We start from the raw sequence: 13,053 nt of genomic DNA, 5'->3' as shown, positions 1-13,053 counted from the left end.
CCGCCTCCAGAGGATATAGTTTTTATATGGCTTACAAGATTAGGATTCCAGTTGTTGCACCCAGTGATTGAGTTACCATTGCTTCTGAACTAAGTCTGTGTGGCATTTTCCTTCATGAAGCAGTTCAACTAGGTTCAAGAGAAAAAGGTACAGCAGCTAAGCGTGGGTTTGCCAGATGTGCACCACAAAGGCCATGGGGGAACTTGAAGCATGGGGCTGGTGTGGTAGCGACCTGCCAGTGGGAACTTAGCGAGCTGGATGAAGAGATTTTTGGAGCTCTGAGTCAGAATCTCCATGACATAAGAACAGGCTGGCCATTGCCTGCCAGTGCATAGCCCGCCAGCCCACCAGGGCAGAGAGTAGCTGGGTGTCGTGCGGGAAGCTTGCTATTCTTTTGAATATTTCCAGCAACAGAGATCCTCCTGCTTCTGCCTCCCTGAGATTAAAGGTGAGTGCCACCATGCCTGGCCAGGCTCTTAAGCACCAGGAGATGACATCAAAAGCAACATATGGAACCCGATGATCAGCTGTTGCCTGTCAGTTTCTTGTTTGTGTCCTGGCCATTGGCTGACCTTAAGGACTCAAGGCCTTTTTACTTTGTTCAGAATGCTGAAGATATTGACATTATCCAGCGTATCATGGCAACTCCGTGATTTACTCATTTTCCCCTTGCTGTCTCCACACACAGCCTAGGAAGCTTCTGTTGTCTTGTTAGTCTTTTATTACAAGGATTCATCCTAAGAAAGATAAAATCACCTTTTCCTCTTCTACACGAAAACTTGGGCCCTGTTATCTCTGTTACATCATCCGACCCAGTGCAGTGAACACATTAAACTACCCATGAAGCATTTAATGTGCTTTAAATATAAATAGAGGGGCTAGAGAGATTGCTCAGTGGGTAAGAGCAATTGCCGCTCTCCAGAGAGCCCAAGTACGGTTTCCAGCATGCTCATGATGTCTAACAACCATCTATAACACTCCAGAAGATCCAACCCTCTTCAAGTCTCCCAATATACGTAAGTATACCACTGCACACATATGGTATACTTATATACATGCAGACAAAATACTCAGACACATAAAATAAAATTTTAAAACTTTTCAGAATAAATAAATAAATATAAACAGAATTCTCTAGACCAGAAGTTCTTAACCTATGGCTCACAACCCCTTTGGGGGTTGAACAATCTTTTCACAGGGGTCACCTAAGACCATCAGGAAACATAAATATTTACATTACAATTCATAACAGTAGCAAAATTACAGTTAGAAAGTAGCAACAAAATAATTTTATGGATGTGGGTCACCACAACATGAGGTACTGTTTTAAAGGGCTGCAGCATGAGGAAGGTTGGGAACCACTACTCTAGACATGGCTGCTTCGCTGAAGAGTTTAAAGTTGTCTCGTGTGTAACTCACTCTCAGTACCTTCTCTTGTTATAAGAGTGTAACTGAGATTAAAGCCCAGGCTGCTCACTTCATGAAGGGTCGGTATTCAGTGGGTAATGGCTGGCTGGAGGAACAGGGTTTATTCAAGGGCTAGCAATCTTGAGAAGAAGGAAGGACTGGTGAGTTCAACATTCCATCCAGCAGGGCTCTAGCCAGGAAGCCTCCATGCTGGACAAGGTCTCCTACATCTAAGGCCTGTCTCCCTTTGGTCTTCTCCATCCCATGGTAAAGGACTTTTAGTTCCTGGACCAATTCCCATTGTCCATGCTATGAATCTGTGTGTTTTGTGTTAGGATGTACAGAACCAAAGACCTTAAAGAGGAACATTACAAAGCTAACCTGTTATACTGGAGATCATTCTATAGAAATAGTTAGCTGTTAATACCTTAACCACTTAGATGGAGCAAAATGATAGTCCAGGAGGGCAAAAGGGGAGACTAATAGAAAATTCCAAAGGAGCCACTGTATTAAGAGTTGAGCTCTGAAGGAGACTTGAGGCCTAAGATTATGAAAGCCAGTGAGCACACTCAACGCCCCTGTGATAGCCTGAAAAACATGAGCAGGGATATTCAGGCAAGCCAGAGCTTAGTGAGCATCATCCCCCAGTCCTGTCCCCTCTTTCAGTTGGGTTTACAAGAGGAAAGCTTGTTCCTCCAGTTTAAGAAGCACAGAGCTGCGACTTTCAGCTGTCTTACTGGTGTTACACAAGGACACTGTAATTCCCTGCATTGGCATGCACTGTGAAATTATTCCAGCTGAACCAATCCTCAGGAAGGAGATGATGCCGGACCAGAGAGCTTTCTGAGTTTCCCTAGAGGCTTTGCCCTGATGAGTTGTAGACTCGTGGGATGGGAAGAATTGAAACACCCTTTGTAACAAAAGAACTGGAATTTGTTGTACCTAAGAATTTAGAGATGCAAACTCAGGTTAATGCCATTACAGAGGCAGGAGCTGTGAATTTAACCATAATCACTTCCATTCCACTTGAAAGAGATGCTAATTATGAAAATGGTTTTGTAAAGAAATCAGCATATGTTAGGGGAAAAGATCTAATCACTTTATATTTGTAGACAAAGGACTCATTTTCTAGAAGATAATGCAGGTGCTAGAACTGAGTTTCTGGAGATATATGTACATACATATATAGAGATAGAGGTAGAGATAGAGATAGATAGATAGATAGATAGATAGATAGATAGATAGATATGATATATATATTTACACACACATAACACATAATATTTATTCATGATAGAGCACATCCATACACAACCCTAGCACTCTGGAGGTAGAAGCAGAATAATCAGAAGTTTACAGTCATCCTCACCTACATCCTAGGCCATATGAAACCATCTCAAGAAAAGTGGCAGGGGCTGGGAGATGGTTCCGTTGTTACGTGCTTGCTACCAGAGCATGAGGACCTGAGTTCAGATCGCCATCATCCCCACAAAAAGCGGACCATTGGTAAAGTCACCATAAACTGGGAAGATGAAGACAGCAGGTCTCTGGAGCTCATTGGTTATCCAGCCTTGTTTGTGTTCAATTTTATCTGTAAGGATACAGATTCAACATAAGTGGCATGATTTGCTGGAGCTCTGTGCTCGGGTAAACCACAACAAGCAGCAACAGTTGTGAAGTGCTTAAATGCAGTCTCCCGTATTCCAATAATAAACCACCTTCATCATTCCAAAATGGTCCCTTGTTGTAAAATCCTCATCTTTAAGATGGTCCATTGTAAATGAGCAATGTCCCACCTCCAATAGAAACATTTTAGTTGTCCTGAGTTTGTCCTAGACAGTAGAAAACATAGATCTCTCACCCTGTATTCTCTTTCACCTAAAAATGTCATTAGTAAGGGGTGAATTGGCATCTACCAGGTTCAACGGTAAAAGCCATATTCAGTGGAGTATGCTGTATCTACACCTAACTTTGAACCAACTGATTTGGAATCATGTTCCAGCCAGATGTTCACCTTAAGGACAGCTGTATGGAGAACTCTCAGATTTTGATTTTTATATAATTCAAATACTACATAGACTCGTGAAAGAAGAAAGCTCTTTTGATTAGCGTCCCATCTCTGGTCAGGAATCACAGGGCACTTGTTCCTAGTTGTTCCCTAGTGATGTGTTATCTAAACTCCTCCCTGATCATCCCAACTCCTCCACCCTCCACACATGCCAGGTCCTGCATGTGAAAGATAGAATATCTGCATCAACCAAAAGGGTGACTTTATTTAAGTATTTGCCTCAAAGAAGGTATTCATTAATGAGGAATAACTCAAAGAAAACAGGGTTCCTGTGGTTTTCTATGAACAATGTTGTCCAGTAAAACATCTTCGGTTCCTTTGAAGACCATGAGAAGGGTGGAGAGGAGGCAAATAGAGACCACTCCAGAAGTACAAAGGGCAGGCAAGCTCTTTACTAACCTTTAACATGATGTGGGTTTTCTTCTGCCTCCATCCATGTACTTTGCCAAACAGTTCTGTCATAAATCACCAGATATTACCAAAAGGTTGACAGACTAGGAGCCCCTTCTGACTAGACAGATATAAAACCTGTGGGATTCAAGAGAACCACTCTTATGAGTGTACTATATCAAAAATCATATGTAGACACACAGACACACTTGTATCCTTCCACAATTTTAGAATTTATTTACTTATGAATAAATTCATAAACTATATTGGTTCTGTTGGTTACAATTTGGCCAAGAGTCTCAATTTCCCTTGATAGCTGGCTGAAGTAAACACAGATTCTTTTACTCTAATTTGGATTATTAATGTTAACTATCAAATCACATATACAGCATTGTGTGTGTGTGTGTGTGAGAGAGAGAGAGAGAGAGAGACTACAGAATTTCCACAAAGTATTAAAGGGACTGCAGTAGAGTTCCAGGGAGCAAGCGGCAGTAACAGATGTATGGAAGTCACTGCAGATGGCTAGATAAGCTTTTACGGACCTGAGTGAGTATTGCTGGTCACATTCTAGCCACAGACCAGTGTCACAAATGAGTAGAGCCTCGTGGATTAACTGAGCTGTCCAAGTGAGGTGTGAGAACGTAGAGGCTACTGGAGCTAAAGGCAGGTCCAAGAGAATGAGCAGACAGATGAGGGGATTGTAAGTCCAGACTGACAAACAAGTAGATGGCCCATGTTAGCAGTGGGGACCAAGCTGAGCTGAAACCCCTGGGACACTTGGGCATTTGTCCCTGTTAGTCCCTTAACACAAAAACCAGGTTGGTAGGGGCTTCACTGTCACAATATAACCTGTAAATGGTCCAAGTGAGCAAGCTAAACCCTTTTTTCGTCTGGTGTGTTGGGTAAGTTCTAAAGGCTAGTTTTACTGGAAGGATTTTAACATTCCCATGTGCTTATATAGTCCCAGGTTACTTTAATAAATATATAGGGTGTCACCTTTTTTCTGCTTTTATGGACAGGTTATTTATCAATCTGAATCTTATGAGTGCTGATAGCCAGATGGTGTTGCTTATGTACACAAGGCCCAGAATGAGCCTGCCTGTGTTTTCTCAAATGGATTCAAATGTTGATTATAAAATGGGTTTTTCAAGGCAAGATGCAGCTTAAAATAACCAGTTTTATACAATACCAAGTATCTTGGAGCAGGAAACAATCTAATCTCAATCCTCATACAAATGACTCCTAGTATATTCCAAGTCCCTTGAAATATAGAGAGTAAACAGACATGGGGAGAACTGTTGCTATGAGATGTCTCTGGTGGTCCCTGAATCAACTCTGCTGTCAGACATTCTGTCAGAGCAAAAATCACAGGACTTTCTTTTAGCAAGTTTAATGTTGGACATCACACAGTGGGGCAACTCCTTATTAGTTCCCCACTAACTTTGCTTTAGATGATGTCCTCCTGCATGCTATGGCTACTTTGTAGGTATCTGAAGGCTGCTTTTGCTAAAAGCCAATGACTTTTCATTGATGGGTGGCAAAAATGGCACCCAGAGTTGACCCTCCATCTTTACGCTATACCTATCTTCTTCACTGCCTTTAATCCTGTGTCAAATGATTCAGCTCTGCATGAAAACATGTTGATCACTTTTATTTTCTTCATGAATATAATGCAGGATTAAGTTGGCCTCTGACCCATTAGAGCTAATTTGTTTTTCTTACACCATCCTTGTGCTTTCTCAACAGCTCAAGTAGGTACAGTCTTGTCAGCCTTATCACAGGCCCAGACCAAACCAAAGTATCAGAACATTTACATAATGATGCCAACTATAAGATGACCTCAGTGGCCCCCAGGTTCCATTGGCTGCTCAAACAAGACCAGGATGTTTATACCCAAGAAGAAAAACATCTTTGAAACTGTGCCTGTGGCTAACATAGCAATTGGTAGAAGATGCCTCCTTCATAAAAAAGGTCATCTCTCGGGGAGCGGGAGGGGAGTGAGGCGTGGGATGTGGAGCAGTCAGAGGGTGGATGATGGAGGGGGGAATGGAATATGGAGTGTAAAAAATATTTGTTTAAAAAAATAGGTCATTTCTGAGCTGATCATCATCCTTAGGAGCAAATGTCCCAAGAAAGGGGTCTGTCCTGACTTGTCCATAGTACTTGCTTTGGTCTCATTTCTATTGCATTGATGCCATAAGAGTCCATCTCCAGGATGAGGGATGATTCTAGTCTGGGATATGTTACAACAGTGAAGAGGAGAGTGGCCATCTCTAGTTAGCCATCTCAGCCCAGGAGGGATTGAGGGAGAATTCTCAACCAGCACCGTTTGAGGGAGTATAAGATCAGAGCATACTGAACTGTATCACTAGCATCTCTCTTGTCAAAATCTCAGCCAGCTCTCCCAGGTCAGTGACCAATGGGGGCTTACTTGTCACTCATAGAAGAGATTTGACACAATGGCAAGGAGTTGGAAGTTTCTGAAGATAATGGTTGGCACAGCCCATTCCAATCTAACATCAGCATAGTAGATGCTCTTTTTTGGCTTCTGTGGCCACTAACTGATCTTGAAGATTCTCTTTGTTTAATACTAGTTGAGAAGTGTTTGTTAAACAAAATAGTCATGGTAAAAAGAAAGCAGTGAACTTGTTTCCATGTGTTTGGGGGAAACTATAAGGGTATAACTACTAAATAAAATGGGTGCCTTTAGAGGCAAGCTCCTATGTTAACATAGCGTCAATAGCTGAACCTGCCCAGATAAATCCCCATTTGCCATCCTTATTCTGCAAGATGAGCCATGCCCCAAAGTGTTCCTATCCTCCAGTTTATCCACTGAACAGTGCTACAACCTTGAGCTAAACATGTCCAAAATTGTATTTCTCCATCTTACCTTTCTTTGAACTCTGACCTTGAGCTGAGTATGCTCTGTATTCACCTCTAAAATCATTTTCTAAGGAAATATATTGGCTCCCTCAAATAAAAACCCTGTGGTCCCTTTGTTCAAGGATGGCTCTTTCATTTTTGGCTTTGCTTTTTTTTCTTTGTTTTTTTTTTTTTTGACTTTGCATTTAACCAAGATGTGAACCCATTGCATTTGGTTACAAGGATTTCTGAAGGCATACAGAAAGAAGTGACAGTCCCTTTGGAAGGAAAACGGTGTTATATGAAGATTATTCTCTCTCTCTCTCTCTCTCTCCCTCCCTCCCTCCCTCTCTCTCTCCCTCCCTTCCTCCCTCCCTCTTTCTCTCTCTCTAAGCAGAGCAGATGAGGAATGCCCCCAAGAAAGCCTGATGTTGGCAAGGCTATGTCTGCCTGTTCTGTCCTTTCTCCTCAGCTCCTTTGGCATGCTCTCCGATCTCACCCCTCATCACCATGGACATGGAACCATCATAACAGCTGGGTAGAGGAAACCATTCAGCAGTCCAACAGATCTCCTTGAGGTTTAGAATAAGTCATATTTTAAATGTATGTTTTGATCAACCTGTGTCCCATCATAGATTTCTCTAGAAATGCTTGATAAAGGGAGACTTATAATTGGCAGAGACTCAAACACTGACGTTCCCATCCATACCACCAGGTCTCTGGGTGCCTCTGTGTCTGGACCACCAGTCCACTCTCACCTCTTTCCTGTAGGCTTAGATTTTTCAAAATCTACTTTAATTAAGGCTCTTAAACACTTTAACCTCCCTCTAACCTGCCAACCAGAGGTAGCAGAAAACTAAGATTAATAGGAAAAGGGGATTGTGAACCTATTTATCATTGTCAGGATATCAGCAGAAGAGTCCAATAGCAAACACCAAACATGAATCAGTAACAGTGGTTCAATCCAGCAAAAACCTCAAGGCTCCACCAAATTGGCATGAGTCAGCTGGAATTCCACAAGAAGTTCTTTGGTGCATTTCTCTCTAAGAAGTGAAGACCAACAAAGACCATCGAAGTGTTGCAAGGTATATCAATGCAAGAGTGTCCTCTCACTGTCTGTGAAGTGATTTTTATACTCTTTCTAAATATCACATGCCCTTTTGAGTGTCCAATCCTGTGAAACATCATATGTGCTCTTATGTGTCTCCTTCAGCAAAACATCCTCTCACGAGACAGCTTCCAGAAAAACATCACACGACACAACTGATTTTCCAAGGAAACCAGAATTTTCCACTAGACAAATAGATATTCAACAAGTAATGTGTAGAATTCAAAAGAACAAATCTCTCTGAAAGGCCAGCTTTGGGTTATGCATCTAATTCTTTATCTATCCTTCACTTTATTAACATCAGTAATCAAGACTGGGAAGAACTACCACTGGAAAAAAAAAAGTGGGTCTTTTTCAACAATTCTCTCTCCACATCTTATCTTAATTTTAACTTGTACCTGATTTTATACCTTTTGTTGTATGGCTGAAACCCTACATAACAATGCTGAACACAAAATAAAAGATGGAATTTCTTGCTGGAGATATGCCTTAGTGGTTAAAAGCACTGGCTGTTCTTTCAGAGGACCCTGGTTCAATTCCCAGATCCCACATGACAGCTCACACCCATCTGTAACTCCAGTTCCAGGGAATCTGACAACCTCACACAGCTATACATTCCAGTAAAACAGCAATACACATAATTAAAACACACACGTGCGCACGCGCGCGCGCGCACACACACACACACACACACACACACACTAAAGAGCCTGGACAAGTGGCTCAGTGGTTAAGAGCATTGGCTACTCTTCCAAAGGAACCAGATTCAAATCCCAGCACCTGTACATTAGGGGAAAATGGCTCCTGAAGGGCACACGCCACATAAACATACACGCAAGTAAAGCTTCCATGCACATTTTTTTTAATGATGGAATTTCTCATTCACACAGACTTTCACATACAAGGAAGCATCAGAAAAAAACACTGATACTATCAAACACTAAAGTTATGATAAACATACCATGCTAGAGGTTAGCCATCAGAAAGACTAATGATCTCTTCTGGGGGATAGAAATTGTTTAGACTGCCTCTGTTTGTTTGTTTGTTTGTTTGTTTGTTTGTTTGTTTGAGATAGGTCTTGCTATGTAAGTTGGCCTTGAACTCAAAATTCTCCTTGATCAGACTCCAGAAGTGCTAGAATTACAGGCATGTACCACCATGCTTGGCCCAATTAACTTTTATAATTATCAAATCCTTTCTTATGCAACATCTGGCAATGGGCCTACGTTGATCACTGAGCTGTGATCCTTTCCCTTAACAATGTTACATTTGACATGTAATTTACTTGCAATAAAATCTTCAATATTACTTCCAGCTTTTCATTGTAAGTTTTTGTACAAACCAACCCAGATAGTGAACTCACTCACTGAACTACTTCAAGAGATACCTGACAGCTACATTATTGTTATAATATAAATACCTTACTTTCAAAAGCAACCAAGACTGCCTCGTGGCTCACCAAGTCTTCTCACTACTTCATCTTATACTCTTACCCTTTTCTCCCTGGATTCTGTTCCCAGACCCTTCAACCACAACTACCTTTGCTTCTATCTGGAAGGATCTTTGCCTGGAACTTTGCAAGGTCAGCATCTCATGTAGGTCAGAACGTCATTATCTCTTCATATTAAAGATGGCCAGCCTTCCTCTCCACATGCAATGACTTCTTTGAGCATCCTGTCCATCTCTCCACACTTACAATCCTTTTACTTATTCAATCATTTGTGTCTTTTTTCAGCATCTTCCACTCCCTAGAAATCAACTAACTCCATGAAGGCATGGGCTCTTTCTCTTTCTCTCTCTCTCTCTCTCTCTCTCTCTCTCTCTCTCTCTCTCTCTCTCTCTNTCTCTCTCTCTCTCTCTCTCTCTCTCTCTCTCTCTCTCTCTCTCTCTCTCTCTCTCGGGGGGGGGCACTCTTGCACTCTTGGTATGATGTAGGACCTTTGCAAGCCCACAGTGTAAGAATCTCCCTAACTCAGACGAGTCTCAAACTTTAGAGGTTTGGCCATTTATCCACTAGAACAGACCCAGTGCTGCCTTCTAAGGGAAATTTAAGTGTAGCTGTTAGAGACTGCTGGGAGCTGCCTGTATGCTAGATGGACCAGCCCTCTGTCTAGATCAGATTTCTCTGATGTTTTAAAGGATCCCCACTCCTCCTCTAGCCTGGGGGAGCTGTCCTTCAATGATGACTTGGTTGATGATATAAAACTATGTGTCTAAAGACAGACATCAAACTTGAAGCTAACCTGTAGCTATTGGTAGCAACTCTTACGTGTCTTGCAATAAATAATTTTGATGGAATACTGTGCAGAGTTTGCAGGAACCTGCCACTCAGTCTTTCATTTCATCTTAAATATAACCTTTAAGATCTTCCAGACACTTGAAGAGGAAACTTGAGCCATTTTGCTCCTAATATGCTTTTTATTAAACTATATTTTTACTATTCTCTTGACCTACATTGAAAAATACAGTAAGAAACAACTTTGAAAAACTCATTGTTATATATTATTATATATTCTAGATTAATGTCTTTGAGGGTGTTATTTTCTGCACCACACTGGGCCTCCTACTGAAAACCCACAAGAGAAATTTGTCAGCAATCCTATAACAAGAAAAACTATGTTTTTCCAGGCCTCTAGCTTATACTTAATCTTCTTATATCTTGTTTACTCCTATGGTTTGAAGAATAAGAAGATCATAGGCATGTTTTGGGGGCCATTTCTGAGTGTTTTATATAGTCACATTACTTCATCAAATTTTTCAAACCCTATTTTCCTTTGACTTCATTTTCTTTAGTCATTGGGGGTCTTCAATTTTTTCTGGGATACAGTGGGAATCCCTGTAACTATAGTTATAGCTTCACAATTTTATACCATGTCACACACGTATTCACAAAGATGACATGGAGCACATTTGGGTAACCTGATTTAAAATATGACATACTGGCTAATATTCCCAAGGATCAGATCTGCAATTCCTGGTGTTACCACCAGGACTTAAAAGACTTAAATATAGCAAGATATCTATGTGGTGGTCTGAGAAAGATGCCCCAGGATGCTCAGGATAAGGTTAGAACAGAAAGGTTCTTTTCTCATTGCTCTGACCCTGTCCCTGCCATTGGTGACTTAAGAAAGGATTTGCTTTGGCTCATGGTTTAACAGGATACCATCATAGTGGGAAGGACATGCCACAAGGACACCATCCACAACAGCCTGTCACAACAGGCCACAATATTCTATCCCCAGTCACAGTGCTACTTCAGGAGTGAGTAATGCAAACTATACCATGGAACCTCTAAGGTTTCTATAGCATATACCAGCAGCTACACTCTGGGAGGCTAATACCACAGCCTTGCATGTGAACACAAGGTAAATACGTAGGACTTGAGCCATGCTTTCTCCCTTGATTCATGCCTTCCCTCTGTGTTACTGCAAACTGTTCTCTCTCCATGCTTTCCCAGTATGTAGCTCTCTGCCCATCCATTGTTGTAATAGCTCAGATATGACTGACTGAACACTGAGTTCAACAGCCTTCAGAACACACCCACACATGCATGTACTTCTACTGTAAGGTAAAGAGGAGTTACCAAGGGAAAGGCCAGTGAAGTGTGTATATTAGAAGGGTCAGCAGGATGGAGAAGCCAGAGTGGTCAGTCCTAAACACACATATGAGCAGCAACATGGACTCAGCAGATTAAAGGTGCATGTGTATGTATATGTATAATAATAATAATTAAAGAAAAGAGGTCACTAGTTAGTATAAGACTGAGTGTGGAGGCACAGGAAGAGTTGGGGAGGGTGGGACAGAAATGAGGTAAATACAGTACTCACTACAAAATTCTCTAAAAAACAAAAATTTTCTACTTTAAAAAGGAGGAAGGAGACTCATACAAAGGAAAGGAAGAAATATCACCATGACCCCTTGTAGGACTATGATGGCTATTCTTGCGTGTCAACCTGGCTATGTCTGGAGTTAACTAAAACCCAAGAGGCTAGGTATACTTTTGGGGGTTTTCCTGACTAAATTATTTGAAATGGTAAGACCCACCCTAAATCCAGATCTTTTGAGATGGGAAGATCCACCTTAAATCTGGGGCACACCTTCTGGTGGCAGCCTGTATAAAGGACATGGGGAAAGGAAGTGCTTGCTTTTTGCCTGCTTGCCCTCACTCTCACTGGCAAGTTTACTTCTTCCTGTTTATACTAAAGATCAGCTGAGACATCCAGCCTATGGACCAAACAACTACTACATTCTTGAACATTCCACTGGGAGACAGCCATGGTTGGAGTAGTCAGACCATTACCTATAAGCTACTCATAAATAGACAGATAGATAGATAGATAGATAGATAGATAGATAGATAGATAGATAGATAGATAGATAGATAGAGATAGAGAGATACATAGATGATATATAGATAATACATAAATTGATAGATGATAGATACATAAGATAGATTTATTCTATCCATTCTGCTTCTCTAAAGAACCCTAACTAAAGCAAGGACTTTCAAGAAGCCAGAAAAGAACAATACGATTTTCCCTTCAAACATCAGCCAAGAGGGGAAAAAATTCCAGCATGTATTTTAAAACACAGCCAGACTATAATTTCATATGATTAAATCCATTGCCTAATTGGCTTCAGCCTACTGCCTTTCCTGAAGACTCACTCCTCCCCATTATCCTTAGGCTTCCAGTGGCAACAGCCGTGTTTAAAGAGAATGACACCACTTCCACTGCCTGACCCCAGACCAAAATCTTCTGCCCAAGGAATTTAGAGTAAAGATCCAGGAGGAAGCTTAGCCTTACAGGAAGGAAACGAGAGACACAAGGGACTGGCAGCAACTCTGAAGGTGCTGTGTTCCTGATGCTGAGCCATGACCCTGCTCATAGATTCTCTCACAGAACTGGGCTTGCTAAAACAGCTCAAGTGTTTGCTTTGTCGTTGATGATGTTACTATTACTTGAAGACTGTGATGATTAGAATGAAAATAGCCTCTACAGGCTCATGTGTTTGAATGCTTGGTCCCCGGTTGATACTAATTAGGAAATGTGTCACTGGGGGCAGGCAGTGAAGTTTCAAAGGACTGAGTCTCTCTCTATCTCCATCTGTCTCTATCACTATCTCTTCTCTCCCTCTCCCTCTCCCTCTCCCTCTCCCTCTCTCTCTTTCTCTCTCTCTCTCTCTCCCTCCTCCCCTCCTTCCCTCTCTCCCTCCCCTG

The 13,053-nt window shown here is 41.6% G+C and overlaps 1 long non-coding RNA gene across 1 annotated transcript in view; it reads right to left on the bottom strand.

Annotated features, from left to right (window-relative positions):
• Positions 1–2,722: 2,722 nt before the first annotated feature.
• Positions 2,723–13,053, bottom strand: part of LOC110297437 — a 23,889-nt gene continuing 13,558 nt past the window's right edge. The window contains exons 4-5 of the long non-coding RNA XR_002378286.1: positions 3,875–4,003; positions 2,723–2,998 (exon numbers count right to left, since the gene is read on the bottom strand). This is a non-coding gene — a long non-coding RNA (uncharacterized LOC110297437). The remainder of the gene's footprint in view (positions 2,999–3,874; positions 4,004–13,053) is intronic.

Source organism: Mus caroli, chromosome 7, assembly GCF_900094665.2.
Source record: "Mus caroli chromosome 7, CAROLI_EIJ_v1.1, whole genome shotgun sequence".
Classification (NCBI taxonomy): Eukaryota; Metazoa; Chordata; class Mammalia; order Rodentia; family Muridae; genus Mus; species Mus caroli.
Note: the sequence above shows the minus strand (reverse complement) of the source record. Positions and strands in the feature narration are given on the sequence as shown.